This window comes from Lissotriton vulgaris, chromosome 6, assembly GCF_964263255.1.
Source record: "Lissotriton vulgaris chromosome 6, aLisVul1.2, whole genome shotgun sequence".
Classification (NCBI taxonomy): Eukaryota; Metazoa; Chordata; class Amphibia; order Caudata; family Salamandridae; genus Lissotriton; species Lissotriton vulgaris.
In genome coordinates, this window is record NC_141694.1 from 1,362,288,918 (window position 1) to 1,362,308,023 (window position 19,106).

Below are 19,106 nucleotides of genomic sequence, written 5' to 3' on the forward strand. Positions count from 1 at the left end.
ATTCAGTTAAGTCAATGCAGTTCCATATCACCCCCAATTTCTGCACTTTGGGTGTTTGGTAACAAGGTTGCTGGGTTCAGAATATTACATCGGGAAATTATCACATTTTCTGCACCTATAAGAATTCTCTCATACTTAGTCAGCCGACTGGGTGTGAGATACTGGTTCTTGGTTCGGGTCAGCAGAATCACAACTGAATGTGGAACATATACTGTTACAGGATGTCCCATAACAATGTGTTCACTTTGTTCTAAAGTAGTACATGTTACAGCTACTGCTTTTAGGCATCCAGGTAATCCAGCTGCCACCGGATCTAGAGTAGCCGAAAAGTAGGCCACTGGACATCTAGTCAGACCATGTTCTTGTGTTAGAACTGAGAGTGCACAATTGTCTTGTGTATCACAAAACAATTCAAAGTTCTTGGAATAATCAGGCATTCCCAATGCAGGAGCTGAACACAGACAATTTCTTAATTTTATCCAGGCTGTCATGCTTTCGTCATCCCAAGTAACTGGATCTTGTACTCCTTTCTTGGTCATTTTTATCAATGGTTTGGCTAGGACAGCAAATCCCACAATCCACTGTCTGCAGTACCCTACGACTCCCAGGAACATTCTGACTTCTTTCTGGGTTCTAGGTAACTCCATATCTCGAATTATTCTAATTCTTTCTGAAGTGACCCTTCAGATACCTTTCTCTATCTGGTGCCCCAGATATTTCACAGAGTTCTTTCAGAACTGCAATTTATCAGGTGATACTTTATGTCCTCCCTTGCCTAGATGATTCAATCAGGCAATGGTATCAGTAACACAGTCGTTTCGACTTTTAGACGCCACCAGAAGGTCGTCTATGTACTGGACCAGAACTGACTCTTTTGGCAGAATTAGTGATTCAAGACATCTTTTTAAAATCTGATTGAAAATCGAAGGGCTTTCTGTGTACCCTTGAGGACACGATTCCAGACGTAGACATGACTGTCGAATTCAAATGAGAAAAGAAATTTGCTGTCTGGATGCAATGGGATGGAAAAGAATGCGTGACATAAGTCAATAACGGTGAACCATTCCGCATTCCATGGGATCTGGTACAAAATTACTGCAGGGTTCGGCACAATAGGACAGCAAGGTACAACAATCTGGTTTACCTTTCGCAGGTCCTGCACTACCCTGTACTTTCCGCTAGGCTTTTTAATTCCAATTATGGGTGAATTACAAGGACTGCTCATTACTTCCTGTATTATGTTTGCCTCTAGCAACCTTTTTACTTCAACTGCAACTCCAGCTTTCACTTCTGCACTCATTTTATACTGTCTGGTTTTCAGGTAAATAGCATTGGTTTTAATGGCTATTTTAACTGGGTCCACATTTGCCATTAATTCCACATCTCTCCCAGTGAAATCCCACACATCTGGTATCACCTTTTGTTGGAGCTCTTCAGGTAAGTCCAGTATTGTCAGTGTCTTAATTTCTGTGTCGGGCCTCAGTAACATCAATTTGTACAGGCCATCTTCATCTGGGGTCTGAATTTCGACGCCCTTTGGTGTGCAAAAGATGGTACAGTTCATTTTGCACAACAAATCACGTCCCAGTAGGTTCACTGGACTAGAGTCACAGACAACAAATCTGTGCATTTCTTTGAAGTTCCCTATAGAAATATCCATTGGCTCAGTTACTGGAGTACTGATTATCTGATTTGACATGCCCACTACTTGGATGGCTTCTCCCGAGAGGGGTAGGTTTGGAACGTCCACTGTTCTCACAGTAGAACGGGTAGCACCAGTGTCCAACAGAAAGGTGACATCATTTCCTTCAACCTTTCCTTCAATGTATGGCCCTGTCTGGTCTACCGGTAAGGAGGCGCCAAGCACGCACTCATCGTCCTCCCCCCTCAGGCCCATCAGTATGGTTCATCACATAGGAATGTATCGTTTAACAGGAATTGTGAAGTTGCTGCATTTCTCTCATCCCCTCCTTCCCATACCTCGACCCCCTCATTCTGCTGAGTCTGATTCTTATAATTAGGTCTAGGAGCTCGAGGCAACGGATGCTGTTTTACCGTGTTGCTGGTTCTTTTGTGGCCCCTCTTTCTGCACCTGTGGATTTAAACCATTTATGGGGGCATTACCAGCCTGCAAATGTGGACACTCGTCACTCCAGTGCCCTATCTGACCGCACCTGTGACAGGGAAACTTCTTTTTTTTTTTTTTTTTTGAAAACCTTTATTTACAAGTGCACGATACACAGCGTCTGCCTACAACCCCACCGGGCCGGCCGCTATGACAAAAACTGGTTGAGCAAAAAATGTAATACGAGGCAGTACGTTGCTGGAGCAATCTGTCACATCAACATTATCGGCAAGAGCGTAGTATCATACAAATAGGATAAGAGAGGTTTAATTTTATGTTTTTGTTGAAATGAACACAAACAAACAAACACATGGTAACATGGTGGCAAGGGTTGCTGGAGGTGGGAGGAGGGGAATGGATGTAGGAGAAAAAACGAGTGTAAGGGGGGGTGGCGTGCATAAGAGAGCAAAGCATGTGGTGAGTGGAGGAGAGGAACGGAAATCACGGAGAGGAGGGGAGAGGGACTTCGTAGTCAAGTGGAGGGGAACAGATGTCTCCACGATAAGTATTCCAGGGAGTCCAAACTCTGGACCACTTCCCTGGGCGCCCCCGGGCCTCATATACCGTCTTCTCTCGAAACATGGACCAGTCCATGTTTTCTTTCCAGGCACTGAGCACTGGCGGTCTAGGGGAGCCCCAGAGCTGTGCGATATCCCTCTTCGCGATCATATTGCCCAGGGTGACCCAAAGTGTCTGGGCAGCAGTGCAGTCAGACGGTTCCCACACATTCAACAGACAACGACGCGCCTCAGGAAGCAATGGGACCCCCGTGACACGACTCATAACTTCATGCACCCTCGACCAATACGCTACAATCACTGGACATTCCCACAGAACATGAAGAAAAGTACCATCCATCCCACACCCACGCTTACAGCGTCCGTCAGCAACCAGACCCATTCGCACCACACGCATTCCAGTAAGATACACGCGATGAAGGATTTTCAATTGGACAAAGCGAAGTCGTGCCGGAATAGCAACCTCCTTAGGGGAGGACACAGCGGACTGCCAGTCCTCGTCGTCCAATTCAAGTCCGTCAGCAGTCCAGGCAGCCCGGAGCTTATCGAGCTGGTCAGCTCTGTTATGAATGAGCTTCTTATAAATTAAGGAGATGGTACTGTCTGGGACATGGCCATCTAGAACTCGATCCTCCAGAGGGGAGGACTGCGGAACGTCAGTACCGGAGGGGAAGACAGAAGACAAGGCATGTCTAACCTGCATATAACGGAAGTGCTCCCTATCGTCGAGTCGGTATTCCAGCTTTAGTGATTCAAAGGACTTAACCGCGCCACGTGTCCAAAGGTCCCCCACAGTACTAATCCCAATCATGTCCCATTTCTCAAACCCTTTCGTCTTCCACAGGTTGCCCAGTCGCTCCGAGTCGTACAGTGGCGTCATACGTGTCAGTCTACCACCCCAGCCCGTGGCCACCGTAGCATCTCGCCATGCCCGCACTGCACATTTCGTTGGGCCCGTAAGGAGTCGAAAGGGGGCTTTAGAGTATAGCGCCCTATTAAAGTTGCCGCCGGGCAACAACTGTTTATCCAAAGCAAAGGCAGGGGCTGGCTCCGGAGAATATGTCGCATGGTTGATGGCGCTCAGGTGCGAGGCCCAGTAGTACCGTCTAATATCCGGTAGCGCAATACCTCCATCGTACCAGGAGAGCGTGAGCTTAGATAAGGCAATTCGGGCACGGCCGTCCCAGATAAGTTGCCGCTGTAAACTTTCGACTTCATGGAAATAGCGGGCCGGAACGGGGTCGAAGAAATTTTGCAGGGCATAGAGGAAGCGGGGAAGCGACATCATCTTAAAGAGCGCCGCCCGGCCCAATGGAGATAAGGGCAGATCACGCCATCGCCGAACATCCTGCTTCAGCCTGCGGAGCGGAGCGTACAAGTTCCGCTCATAGCGGACCGAAGAGATCATGGATACATGGACCCCCAGATACTTAAAACCGTCAGTCGCTACCAGGATGGGAAATCTACGGGGGAGAGGCGGTAGAGCACCAGCTATGGCGTAGACACAGGACTTGGTCCAGTTAATGACCAGCCCCGAGTTCTTACCGAAGGACGTGAGGACGTCGAAGAGGACATTGAGTGACTTCTGAGGGGAAGTAAGATAAAGGAGGATGTCATCCGCATACAAGGAAACACGATCCTCGAGGTCAGGGGACCATCGGATCCCTTTGATCGAGGGTTCCCACCGGAGCCACGCGGCAAGAGGTTCGAGTGCCAAAGCGAACAAAAGCGGAGAAAGGGGACATCCTTGACGTGTGCCACGGCCCAAAGGAAAGGGGTCTGAGCATCTCCCGTTCACAGCAACCTGAGCTAGCGGCTGTTCATAAAGAAGCTTGACCCATGCGATGAAGTTGGGGCCAAAGCCAAATTTGGCGAGGACTGCCCATAGATAAGGCCATTCAATGGTGTCAAATGCCATCGTGGCGTCAAGGGAGGCGATCACTGCTGGCTCGGCGAGAGTAGAAGCTCTCGCGAGGACACTGTGGAGCCTACGTAAATTAAGAGCAGTGTTCCTGTGTGGGATGAACCCGGATTGATCCGGATGGATCAAGTCGCAGATGACAGCAAGCATCCGATTGGCCAGCACCTTAGCAAGGATTTTGGGTTCCGCATTAAGGAGGGAGATGGGGCGGTACGAGGCACAACGGTCACGAGGTTTGCCATCCTTATAAATGACCACTATGGTAGCAAGGCGCTGCTCAAGGGGGAGGCATCCAGCCTCAGCCGCCTCAAGAAACATGTGACGCAGATGGGCGGCCATCTTGTCAGGGCAAAGTTTGTAGAGTTCAATGGGGAGTCCGTTAGGGCCCATTGCCTTACCCGAGCGAAGGGAACGGATTGCGAGGGCAATCTCGTTGACAGTAAAGGGGGCCTCCAAAGCGAGGCAGTCCTCATCAGACACGGTAGGCAGAGCAATGTCACGCAGGAGGAACCTGGAGTCGGCCTCATCTCGATCACTAACAGGCGTATAAACCATACGAAAGTGGTCAACAAAACACTCAACAACCTCACCCGGATCCGAGACAGTCACACCAGAATCACGAACAATGGAGGGAACAACACGACTCGCACGCTCAGTCTTATCCAGCCATGCAAGAAGCTTGCTAGCCTTGTCACCCACATCATACAGTCGACCAAGTTGATTTGACTGCATCAATTTAGCAGCATCCGTGACACTGGCCTTATAGTCTGCTTGTTTCAATTCCAATTCATGCAACAGTGCAGGCGTGTCATTCCCACCCAACTCACTTTCAAGCGCAGTGATTTCTGTTTCAAGAGCCACAACAGCCTCCCTCTTCACCCTACGCTCAGTAGCAATGAGTGACAGGGCGGAACCCCGAATAACCGTCTTGAAGGCCTCCCAGAGAACAGTGGGGGAAGTGACAGAGCCCAGATTCTCAGAAAAATAGCAATCTATTGCCTTAATCAAGTCCGAGCGGAGCCGGGGGTTTTTAAAATGCCAGGGGGGAATCGGGGGAACTCTGTTACCATGCAGACCACCCACAGAAATCGTGATCAACAGGGGGGAGTGGTCCGAGATACCCCGGGGGAGGTGTCGAATTTCACGAACAGTGGACAAAGTGGAGGCTAACATACGAAAGTAGTCAATACGGGAGAGGCTGCCGTGCGCGCCAGAATGAAAAGTGTATTGTTGGAGCGTGGGATGTAGTGAGCGCCAGACATCTACTAAGCCAAAAGTGTCAGCCATTTCACTGAGCCACATCTGGGACTGTGGTAATACTCTAGGGGGTAGTCGGTCGCAGTCGCCGGACATGACAGAATTGAAGTCCCCGCCCAGGACCAACAAGCCGTCTGGCAGCCCAAGAAGAGTCCTACCTAAATCAGCATAAGTGGTAGCCTGCAGTCCCGGGGGGATATAGACAACAACAAACACGACCTGTTTACCCTCCCACCTCCCCGAAACAGCAGCATACCGCCCACGCTCATCAAGGATAACATCATCAATAGCGAGAGCAAGGGAAGACTTTACCATAATACCCACACCCCGGGAACCCGAAGTGAAACCCGCATGTGCAACCAGTCGATAACCCCGGCGGTCTAAGGCCTTGCAAGCGTTACCAATCAAGTGGGTCTCTTGGAGGAACACAACATCAGGGGCGTGGCGCCTCAAAAATTGCAGTACAATGCCCCGCTTAATTCTGTCACCCAGACCATTCACGTTCCAGGAAAGAATCCGCAGTTCACCCCCCCCCCATTACGGCAGAAACATTCCACACCCACCCCCCAGCAGGACCCACTATGAACAATCATTGCAAGATATGAAATACCATGAAACAGAGAACAGAACAAATTAAACGAAACACAAACCAGTCCCCAAACACCGACCCCAGAACCCAAACCCGTTACAACACCCCCCTCCCTGCACCCCTGCTGACTAAAAAGCCACCCCAACTGCAGTGTGCCTGTCGCCCCATACTTCTACACAAAGAACCCCCCGAGGAGGAAGGGAGAAATCACCCGTTACCGCACCGCCACGGGCAGAGTCATTAGAGAATAAGTCAATATGTACAGTACGTTGCATAGTCTCAATCGGAACCTCCAGGGCATCTGTTACTCCTGGGCCTCTGCACCACCTTCCGCACCACCAGGGCCTCCGCTCCCAAAGTCATCTGCCGGCAACGAGTCCAACCAGTCGGCAGCACGTTCAGGTTGATCAAAGAAATAGGCACGTTCCCGATATTCAATCCGGAGCCGGGCCGGAAACAGCATGGCGTATTTCAGTCCCCGGTCCCTTAGGCGGCGCTTCACTCCGAGGAAACCAGATCTTTGCCGCTGCACTTGAGGAGTGAAGTCGGGATATATGGAGACAGAGTTATTGTCATACTTCAGGGGACCATGCTTACGGGCGGCCTGGAGGATAGCATCCCTGTGCCGGTAATGAAAAAGCTTGGCAATGATAGGCCTCGGCGGGTTCCCCAGCTTCACTTGACCTCCGGGGAAACGATAGGCGCGCTCAACGGCGAAGAACTTACTAAGTCCTGCCGGAGCCAGGTGGGCGACTATTAGTTCCTCGACCAGAAGATCGGTCGCTACCGAACCATCGCCCTCCGGAACTCCGACAAGGCGTATGTTGTTCCGCCTGGCCCTGTTATCATAGTCCTCCATCCGCTTGAGCAGCAAGTCGTGCGATGCTCGCAGATTGCCAATTTCGGACTGCGCCTCAGCCATGTCGTTCACCAGGCTCGACGTTTTAAGATCCAGTGCCTTCACCCGCTCATTCGTTTTGGCCAGGTCGGCTCGGATCAGAGTCACATCCACTGCCACCGTGTCAATTTTGGTCACTACGGCCTCAAATTGTTGGCCCATGTCGGCCTTGAGTCCAGTGATGGCAGCCATAAGGTCTTGGAGCGATACTTCCGACGTAGATGATGTGTCCGTTTGAAGTCCTTCAGCACCCATGCATACGGCCCCGGGGGAGCCTCTCGGCTGGGTATAGCGTTCGATCATGTTCGTCTGGATCGATCCCCCCCGGGTCGCAGCCTTCCGGCGTCTTTCGGCCTCCACTTTCGTCGCCATCTCGCCTTCAGAGTTGGGCGGTTAGCCAAAGGAGGTGACGAGCAGGTAGAAAAGTCTCGAAACTCCGATGCGCCAGTGGGGCAGAGGTGTAGCGGCCTCCTTGCCAGTCCAACGGAGGATCGTTCAGATCGAGAGGGCAGCAGGCGAGGCAGAGTAGGAGGAGACAGGAACAAAGGGAAGGAAACCGAAAGTGAAAGCAATACACCTCCGGCGGGCCAGATGCCAGGCAGCCGTTGTTGTTCAATTACATGTCGGCCACAGTGGGCAGCCGAGTCCCCGGTCGCGCCAGCGGGCAGGCCAGAAAGTTCCAAGTTGCAGAAAAATGGTCCCCCAGGTCCGATTTCGACCGGAAAAGGATCAGTAGCATCAGCGATGATAGTGCTGCAAAAGCCCGTCAAAATGACCAGGATAGGTGAAGGATAGATAAAGGAGGACGGCGCGGGTCTCGGGAGCTCTCTGCTCACGCGACCATGCCCGCGTAGCTCCTCCGGGAAACTTCTTTTTGGGCTCTTCTTTACTAATTTTTACTCTGGGCTTCCCTCCTCCCCCAGAATTAGTGTTTTGAGTATTATTATTCATTTTACTTAACTGTTTCTCTTGTTGTTCAGAAAAAGAATGCAGAAAAACAAAAAGTGTCAGAGGGTCTATCCGGTCTATGTGTGGTTCATTAAACTAATAGAACAGTGTCAACTCATCTAACCGTGATGAAGAATATTGGTGGATACCAGTGATCACTCACAGGATATCCATCAGTCACCACATGGAACTGCCCTTCATCATTTGGCATTCCTGTTGGCCACAAAAATTGGTACACCACTGGCTCAAAAAGGGGGGTCAGTTGGTACAACCTCCCAAGAGTCAGGTGGTGGCCAAATAGTGGTAGAGTGTCACAAACTACCCCATGGTGCAGGAAATGCCCACATATCTTAAGGACACAACAGACGTGCTACGCATCCTTCCGGATATACAGTTTGATTCAGACAATGACCATCTGGTATCATTCGATGTAGAATCACTCTATACATCTATACCACAAGATGAGACTCTAGATGTCATCTCCTCTCTCTTGTCGGCTCGTGATCTAGACAGCATCACTCCTGTGAGCTTCATTATGGCCTGTGCCACTCTGGCCATGAAGAAAAATTTCTTCAAGTTTGAAGAGACTATCTACTTACAGACTTCCGGAACTAGCATGGGGAGCATTTTTGCTCCCAGCTTGGCAAACTTGTATGTACACCATTTCGAGCAAGAGCATGTACTTATTGATACTAATCCATATGTTACCTGTATAAGGTTATGGAAACGGTATATCGATGATATACTGGTTGTGTGGCGAGGAACCCATGAGACACTTATGTCTTTTCTCGATTGGCTAAATGACAGGAACACTTTTCTTCGCTTCACAATAGAAGCAAGTAAAACAGAGATCGCCTTTTTAGATTTAAGGATCTTCTCTACACCTGAGGGCCTTCAGTCAGAATTATACAGAAAACCAATGGCAAAAAACTCTTTGCTATGTTTCGATAGCCATCACCCTAAATCCCTCAGAGAGAACTTACCCTATGGGCAATTCCTGAGGGTACAGAGAAATTGCTCCACCAAAGAAAGCTATGAAAAACACGCAAAGGCTTTACAACACCAACTTCACTGTAGGAAATACTCTCCGAGACTGGTGAAACAATCTATGAAACGGGCAAGCAACAACAATAGACAAGCCCTGCTAGAACCCTCAGTGCCAAAAGCTGCATCAAACAGATTGACCTGTGTTACTACATTTGGGACACTATCTAACAAAATACAAAAGATAGTGAAAAAACATTGGTCCATATTAAACTCTGGACAAGGAAAAATCGAGCCACCTCTGTTCTCTTTCAAACGTGGCACAAACCTGAAAGATCGCATTGTCCACACCAGACCCCAGATGAAAATGCTGAGGGCTCTTGGGACCATCTGGGATCTTCCACCAGTGGTGGGGCATCACCCATGTGGATCATGTCAGGCTTGCCCACAAACCACCAGGTCCACAGAGATTGACATTGGTACGAATAGACCTTTGAGGCAAGTCAGATTCACCAATTGTAACAGCGAGAAATTGGTTTACCTGATTACCTGCCCATGTGGTCTACAGTACGTAGGAATGACAACTCGAAAAATAAAATTACGAATTTCGGAGCACAAGAGTACGATCAGTTGTAGGAGACAGGCAACCAAACCTACTACACACTTCCTTGAGAAAAAACATGCCTCCACTGCTTTCTCTTGGACTGTGCTCGAACAACCCTATATTCCTACCCATGTAACAGACCATACTAATTTCCTTCTCCGCAAAGAACAGAAATGGGTGTTCAAATTGAAGACCAATAAGAGTGGTTTGAATGACGACATACCATGGTCTGCTCTTTAACCACTTTCTCCAGAAGATGCAAGTTACACATGAGTCACATTTTGTATGCATCTCTTTTTGTACATATAGAGGATTATGACTCTCTGATTGGAACATTAGACCTTTCCATCTTCGAGGCCCGCTTAAAGACACCCTGATGTATCTCTTCGGTGACACGATTCTGTTCAAAACAACTTCCACAGTCCAGAGATATATTCCAGACAATAATCCTCTAAGTTATATTGCTACACGGCGCTTTATTCATCTACTATTTATGAGATTACAATTTAATATACCGCTGAACTAACACGAGAGACAAGACTCATCAGGATACGATCTTGTCATTCATCATCGCACTGCTCCCAAAATAACAAACATAATAAATCGAAGGAGCGTCTGGTGGGTAGTATGCGCAAGATCATCAACTCTCGCCCATTTGTCTAATATGCGCAATGCAACCCTTTGTTAGTGTACTTGATCAGAGCCGAGCTACATAGAGTAATTGTGTACATAGCGATAGTGGCTGGAGGGGAGCACGCGCAAGGTCATCAACTCTCGCCCATTTATCAAATATGCGCAATGCAACCCTTTGTTAGTGTATTTGATCAGAGCCGAGCTACATAGTGTGTACATAGCGATAGCCTTCCTACAGATACATCAGAGCTGCTCTGTTGATCAGAGTTGCTTAGCAGCCACATAACAATACGAATGACCAATGAGTGATGAGCGTTTCTCGTCACGTGATGGGTGAACCACCTATCAGCATCGAGTATTAGTCTAAACACAACCGTTGGGTAACATCAGCCTCGATTGGACGACCAGGTCAGGTGACCGCGGCCGTCCAATCGATTTACAGGTTAAAAACACTTCCTCGTTTTTACTCCGGCACCTCCCCAATCGGCTCAGATGGAGGTGTAGGAGTACCGACGGAGAGGTAAGCCGAGCGCGAGCTTCCAGCCTTTTTTCTTTTTTACGCTGGCAAACATCTCTTGAGCGCGAGCTCTTAGACTTTCTCCTTTAGAAAAGAGACTTCTTACGCTGGCAAATGTCTCTCATAAGCGAACCGCGACTTTGACATTCAGGACGCTGAGATCCTCATTGCTTGTTCAAAAATGCCACGAACAACATCTTTGTTAGAGGAATGGCGAAACTCTGGTGTGTTTGTTAGTAAGTAGGCAGATCGCCAACTTGATACATACCCCAGGATAAATGAGACTATGCTGCAATTAAACCTCTAATATAGCTCCATGATATATCTCTTGAAAGAAGGTACACTTTAGATGTACCTAGGAGGGTCCACCTTCCTCCCACTAGGGTCACCTTATAATACCAATGGACCCATATCATTGATATACCAGTCATTTCCTTGTAGGTACCTGCTATGTGTTTTATTTTCAGTTAGACTGAGAGGCAATTACATACTAGTGTGTTTGTTTCTTGCTTCCTTTACTAGAGCGGTGCTCCCCTCGTGTCCTGAGCCGTTGCCAGGCGGGGTGGAGCCATTTACTCCAACTATAATGGTAAGATGGAGTAATTCAACAACATGAGAACATCATATTTGTATGTCCATATGTATAGTAATAATGAGACCAATGTGTGAACAAATCAACTACATTTGATTTATAGCTCAATGTGTAACACAACATGATGCTTTGTCTATATGTATGTGGTCATTTTACATGTATTAGTCTGTGTCTCTCTTTTTTATCCTATAGTGACGAATATACCTTCTGCAAACAAAGGAATACACCTCAAACATCAGGTGATCTTTTTTCATGTTGTAGCAATGCACATATTCAGTTACTAATTTTTATCCACCACTTCACCATTTGCAGTAGCATTCTAACATACACCGGTCCTGATGAAAGCAATGGACTCTATAGTCCCTAGTATATTGCTGAAACATGTTGACCATCTTGATACCAGAGTAGATATTTGTTAAATCTACCTATGCTGCTTTTTTAATATTGGCGGAGCGAGCATAGAACCTAATAAAGTTGCCTTATTTCTGCTCCCTCACCCAATTTTATATATTTTCACTCACCCTTTTCACACACCTCTTCTCAGAGCACTGCAAATCAGTCACCCACTAACTAAATTGATGGGTGGTTTGTGACACTCTACCACTATTTGGCCACCACCTGACTCTTGGGAGGTTATACCAACTGACCCCCCTTTTTGAGCCAGTGGTGTACCAATTTTTGTGGCCAACAGGAATGCCAAATGATGAAGGGCGGTTCCGTGTGGTGACTGATGGATATCCTGTGAGTGATCACTGGTATCCACCAATATTCTTCATCACGGTTAGATGACTTGACACTGTTCTATTAGTTTAATGAACCACGCATAGACCGGATAGACACTCTAACACTTTTTGTTTTTCTGCATTCAGTTAGGGAATGTGTCTTTGTTTGGTCTTTAAAATCCCTCAGGCCCCTCTCCTACCTCTTTGTTCTTTCTCTTGTCGTTCAGCCAGTTTTACTTGTGCCCACATAACCTTCTCCTTCAGGGCTTTTCTTTTGTTCTCCAACTCATCCTCACAGTACTTGGCGTACTTAAGGACCTCATCTATGGGTTTGCCCTGCCAACAGATTTTATTATCTCTGATCCACTGGGATATTTCAGGTCTCAAACCCAACACGAATCGATAAATGAAATGGGTCATATCCTTCATTTCAATATTATCGATTCCACTGTAGGTTTTGAATACCTGTAGTAATCGTTCATAGTAGGAATGCACTGTTTCATCACGATTTTGGGTAGTTCTATCTATTCGGGTCCAATCAGTTTCCTTTGCTGGCACTTTCTCTTTTAGGTATTGTATGACTTTATCCTACTTTCTCATTACATCTGGCGAAGGAGCTCCGGTTCTGGAGTCTCTCTCATATTCCTCACTGGGCCAATCAACTGCAATCTTGCATTCTGTCCATAAGTCTACAGGAACTACAATGTCAAAGAACCCATTCAGGTCCTTCAGGAGACATTTTGGAACCTTCACGAATTGCTCAACCTGCCTATACCACTCTACTGGTTTCTCTCTTAATTTTGGGAAATCATTGGTAAAAGACACAATATCCTGTCGGGACCATGGGACATGTACATATTTCCCACCCGGTACTTCTCTCATGGGATACAGATTTTCTGCCTTGCCCACTTCTTTTAGAACATATTCGGAAGTCTTTGGTTTGGCCTTACTGTCTTCCTTTTTCTTTGCCCACCTGGCTTTCCATTTGTCTAGATCTCCCCATTTCTGCAGTATGTTCAGCAATTCTTTTATCTGTATCTTCTTCCCCGACACATTCATGTTTTCTAAATCTTTGTCGGAAAATTCGGCTCTGTAGGGTTTCTGTAATACCTTGGATCGACTAACATCTATTCCCATATTCGTGGCTGTGTCCATTAATTTTTCATGGAACACCCTAGTGTTCCGGGTAAGGCTTTTGCTTATAAACAGCAACTCCTCAATCTTCCAGGTATTCATCCTCTGAGTCCCCCATAGCAATTAAATGTCGAGATTTCTCTGTCCTTTTTCCTCCCTCTTGTTCAGTCACCCCAAACATTGGAAACAGTCCCTCAACCATCATATTTTGTCTCCACTGTTTCATCTTTTTCTCCTTTGTTTCCCGCTGTAACTTTGGATACCACTTACTCACTCCCTTATCCATTCGGGGTCTGTCTCGCTCTAGAGCCTCAATCTCCCATTTCTCTAAAGCTTCATATTGCGTTAATCTGGGTCGTGGGTGTAGTTCATTCATTCGGGTCCTCAAGTTAAACAGGATTCTTCCATTAAAGGTACCATCGAGGGGAAATGCTAGGACTCCGTCATCTTCAGTATACTTTACTTAATTTTCCAACCACACACAGGTATGATACCCTTTGTCAAACATCATAAACGATGCGGGAGTATTAGGTGGTGGAATGATCAAACCCTCCCTAGTTCTAATGGGCTTGTCTTTCTTGAAATAATTCTTAATCTTTTCAGCAACTGTGAACTTTCTCTTTCCTCCGTACATATTGTAAGGTCTACCTCTTAGCACCTGCTCCTTATGAAAACCTAGATTCTTCGGATCAGGTAAAAATTCAGGATACCACATACACCTCTCCAAACTATCTTCAAGCTCGGATTGATTAATTTTGTTTATTAAGGGGCTTCCAATGCTAGCGCGTCTTTTAATTCACAGCAACCAATCAGCACAGAGGTTGCAAAACACTCTCGACCAATGGGTGCGCAGCCCCTTCGTGAGACGTGGTCTCACTCTTCGGCGATCACCCCTCCCTTACAATTCTTAGCTTCGCTACACACCCGCTGGCTCAACCAATACCAGCGCGGCACGGAGTGACGTCAGTGCAGCCTTGCGACCGACTCCCTCCTTCACAAGGTAACGGAAACTTTGAATTTTTCTTAAAGTGCAAGTGCTCAGTTTAGTTAACAACGTATAACATTCGCCACTGTGCTTGGGGGTTTTAAAAAGAAAAAGGGTTTTTCTCTTACTGCAAGTAAACCACTTCTGTCTACTTTTCATTCACTACGGATAGATCTCTTCTGCCTATCCTCTCTCACAAGCATTAGAGAACCTGCTACTCCTTTGACTCATCCACTTCTTTCCGGGATATATACTAAGTCAAACTTTCACCAGCGGACTCCTCTGCTGTCACTCAAGCTTCGAAGAACCTATGACTCCTTCCGCATGTGACCCTTACTAGGTGATATCACAACGAGAGTTTCAACAGGGGACTCGTAGCTACCATTTATTCAATAATTCATTCAGGAAACTCCTAATTAGTGCTTCCGGTTCTGCCTAACCATGCACTAATCTCCCTCCCAGCCAGTGACCTCACAGCCAAGTGGATTCTACTCACCACTTGCTTTTCTATTTCCCCGGGGATTCCGTACACCATATAACAATTACTCACAATTTTTGTTAGTCACATGCAATAATATAGCAGCAATTCATAAATCTTATTTCAAACCTTTATAACATTTAAATGTAATAAAAACTTATTTTAGCAGCAATACATTTTTAGCAGCACATTTTATTTTTCACAGTTTCTAAAAAATATCTTATCTAACTATCTTAACTAGTCCTAACCATCCTCTGCTACCAGAAAATTACTGATAGAGCGCGCAGGTTGCCCAACTCTTTATTTTACCAGATTTCACGCACTTGGGCCCATGACGTGTTTATGACAGTATTTTTGTGAATCGGGCGAGTTTACACACCACCATCAGTAATTCTATGTGTTTTTCTTACCACTATTACCTGAGTACCTGACTTACGACAGGCACATATTTTCCTGACGGATCAGGAGCTAGCAGTGGACAGGAGATAAAATAATCAAAATACTTTATACTTTTAATAACAATTTGATACTTTCTAATGACCACAGACACCTGATGGGTTTTAAAGATTTATATAGTAAGTTTAAAATCAGAATGACATGAGGGTAAAACTAATACAGATTAGAATATCAATAATGAGGATTATAACGATAATGTAACTATGAATAAGAGCTAGCACCATTGAGTGCGAGTGGAAAACTACAGGGTAAGGGTAACAGGGAACATGCTATTCAATGTCAGGCTTATACTAAGGTAGTTGAGTTTAAAAAAAAGTCAGTAAATTGCTAAAGTCCTACAAATGATTCAAACTGATCTAAGTCTAACTGCTAATTTAAGCCTAAATTCTAAACACAAGTAAAATTAGATCACACAAATTAAGTAAACAGTTCCAATAAGGTCCTACAGGTAGGGGGGAAAAATGGAACAAAGCTAACAAACAGTTTGCATATAAGTTTTTGGAGATGACAGAGAGAATACCATGGGCAAGGATGCTTTATTAAAAAGAGAAGAAGGAAGGAAAATAGATAGACGGACACCCACAATTATATTTACCTAGGACGGGAATGAGACTAACCCTGGCCACGGGTCAGTTTGGGAACAGGCGAGGACAAAGGACCCTCAAGGATTTAGGATGCCAGTAGGCGAGCAGGTACAGCTCATGGACAGTCAGGACAGGATACCCCTCAGGATTTTGGGTCAGGACTGGGCTCACCAAAGGGCACGACCAACCCCTGCAGCTTCGGATGCAACGCCTGCGCTACTCCCTCTCTGCACAGAATCCGCCAGTAACCCCGATTGGGTTCTCGAATCTCCCAGCAAAGTGCTTCACCAGCACTTAAGGCTATTCCACCCCTTGGAGTTTGTGGAAATTTCGGACAGAGTGCTCCGCAGCTCTCTGTATCAATCACCTATAGAGTTCGTAGGGTCTGTGACAGGTCAGCTACTCGGACAAGTCGGACAATTTATCTAGCTAAAACTAGGCTAGTTATACCATTTTCGGGTCCCTAGACCACCCACAAATGTTGCAAGTGACAGGATCCCCAACTTAGGATTGGTCAGGAGAGGTGATTAGGTCATTGTCACCACCTAAAATTCTGGGTTCCCATAGTTAATATTCAAATTTCGTATCCACCCCTTACATTCCAGTTCCCATGGTTTGAGAAAGGTGTAAAACAATAGAACACATATAACTCTATACATTTGTATCTATTTAGGTACAGCCGAAATCTTCTCCCGGTGCAAGGAAGATTTTCCCAGGCGCATCTCAGCTTCAGAAGCCAGCTGGCTTGGTTTTGCTTCTGCGCGGTGCGGGTTTTCCCTCATCACGTGATTAGGGTGACATGGGTTTCAAAGATGGAGCGGCTCCCCACTCCCAGGCCCACAGATACGCGGTACATGAAAAGTAAGCGAAAACAAATTAGAAACACAGAAAAAATGAATACACTGTACACCATGATTAGCTACACTACATCCCTTACTTTATAACATCTATAGCATTAGGGTTTTAGGCAGAAATAGATAGATGAGCAAAAGCGGCAGTAGCAAGCGGAGAGCATGTTAAAGACAAAGCGGCCATATTAGCAAATACTGCGCATGAGCGAAAAATCCCTCCAGAACTACGAGTGCGTCACATCACATGGGTATAACCGACGCATGCGCAGACTGGATTTCTGCGAAGCAGCGAATCTGTAGTATGCAAGCCTCATTACGATTAATAGACACATAGGCAAGCATCTCTGGGACACCCGCGTGTAGTGTGAAAGTGCAATATTAATGACAAAACGGGTTGGTTAATGACGTTATGAGTTATATGAGGTTCTTGAATGTGAGCAAGTCGATTTATGTGCGAATCCTTGCTCCATCATTACCACAAAATCCTATAAAACTCATGTCTGTGTCACAGATTGTCATAAAGACTTGAGTTTTATATGATTTACTTGTTTTGATTAACCTCGAGACTCTGTTTCTTTTTGTAACAGAATAGTACCTCTCCGAATTTTGTGGGACCAATATTTTTAGCCAATGTATGTGGTTGAAAAGGAATGTTTCTGAGAGCAACATCTATCTCAAACAAGAAACAAAAATGTACTGTAAAAAACTTAAGACATGGATGTAATAAGACAAGGACAAAGATCTATTTAATTACACAAGCAGAGGCATTAAAGATAAACATCTAAATGAGATTTGGCGTATAGAGTGAAATAATGATACCATATACAAATGACAGACAAACAGGGCAATAAAAGCCATTAAAAAAGGAATGTAACAGAGTATGACACATCATTAAATAACATGAACAAGAAGCTGATTTTAACTTTATTTGTGGGAGAACAGGATCCGAGAAACTTATTATGAAAAAGTAAATTATCGACTTTAAAAAGACAAAAGAATGGCACATGCCCTTGTTTACAAAGCAACAATTGTAACAATGCTATTAAAGAAGAATATTTAGAACATCCCCAAAGAAGCAAAAGCTTAAAGTTACAAAACTATGCAACATGTCAGTTGGAAAGTTTAATCTATGCATTGAAATGTCCATGTGAGAAAAATAGGAATTAATTAACATAAATCTGACATCCAGGATGCCAAAATAATATCTAGTGTTGCACATTACTTTGGAGCAAGAAAACATGAAGATATATAGATATGTGAGCTTTAGAACTATTGTCAAGAAAAGGTGATTTGAAACGCGAATAATGCCGAATATAAGAGTAGTAGATAATTTTTTCTTATAAACCAAAAGTAGATCATTTTTTCTTATAAACCATGATACCAAAAGGCCTTATTGAATCATTGAAATTGACTTAATTTTATAAAGGAAAGAAGCAAAACACTACATAGATCACATGACGACAGCGAAGTGATGTCACAATAATGACTGTAAGTACCATAAGATTCAACATTATATAGCATACCAGCTTGGCTAGTTTCTGCTTCGATCTGAAGTTCGAAAAGGCATTATAGAGGAAGAAAAAGAGAAACAGTATGCAAAATTGCAAATAATTTTGATTTGTTGATAAAGTGAAACATGTTTTGCTCCTGACGAAAGGATCTTAAGGTTTCAGTAATGGGTACAGTGTAAAGAGTGCAATTTCATGGTTAAAGATTAATTGTTGAGCTTGATGTTGAATGAAAATTAGAGGCTCAAAAAGCGCTCTGAAAATCTAGAGAAATTCATGGTGAATCAAATGAGCAAGAATTTTATATGCATAGTTGTTTGAATTCTCTTTTAGTGAGATCAGAATACTAGAACAGAGGGCTAATTCCCCTCCTGTGCGGGGGGAGGGGAGCCGCGCGTGGTGCTGCGATGCTCGTGACGAGCTGAGCTCGTGGCGACTCCGCCCACTCAATGGAACGCCCCGCACAGGAGGGGATTTATCCCAGTGTGGGCGTTCCGCGGCGGTTGTGACGAGCTCAGCTCGTCATGAGCACAGCTCCACTGTTCCTCATGACGAGCTGAGCTCGTCATGAGCGCCCAACGGGTTAAGGAGGAAGACAACAATGTTTGTGGTCCACTTATTTTGGTGCTGCAGGTCCAAACAACTCAGTGGTCTCTGGTGTAGAATGTGATCGTTTATCCATTAGCACTAGTGTTTGAGAGGCACCCTTGTTGGTGACTGATAACTACTTTTCCTTTCCAACATGCATGCTGTTTCTGTGCTCTTACCAGGTATGAAGCCACTTGTAAAGAGCAAAGGAGTT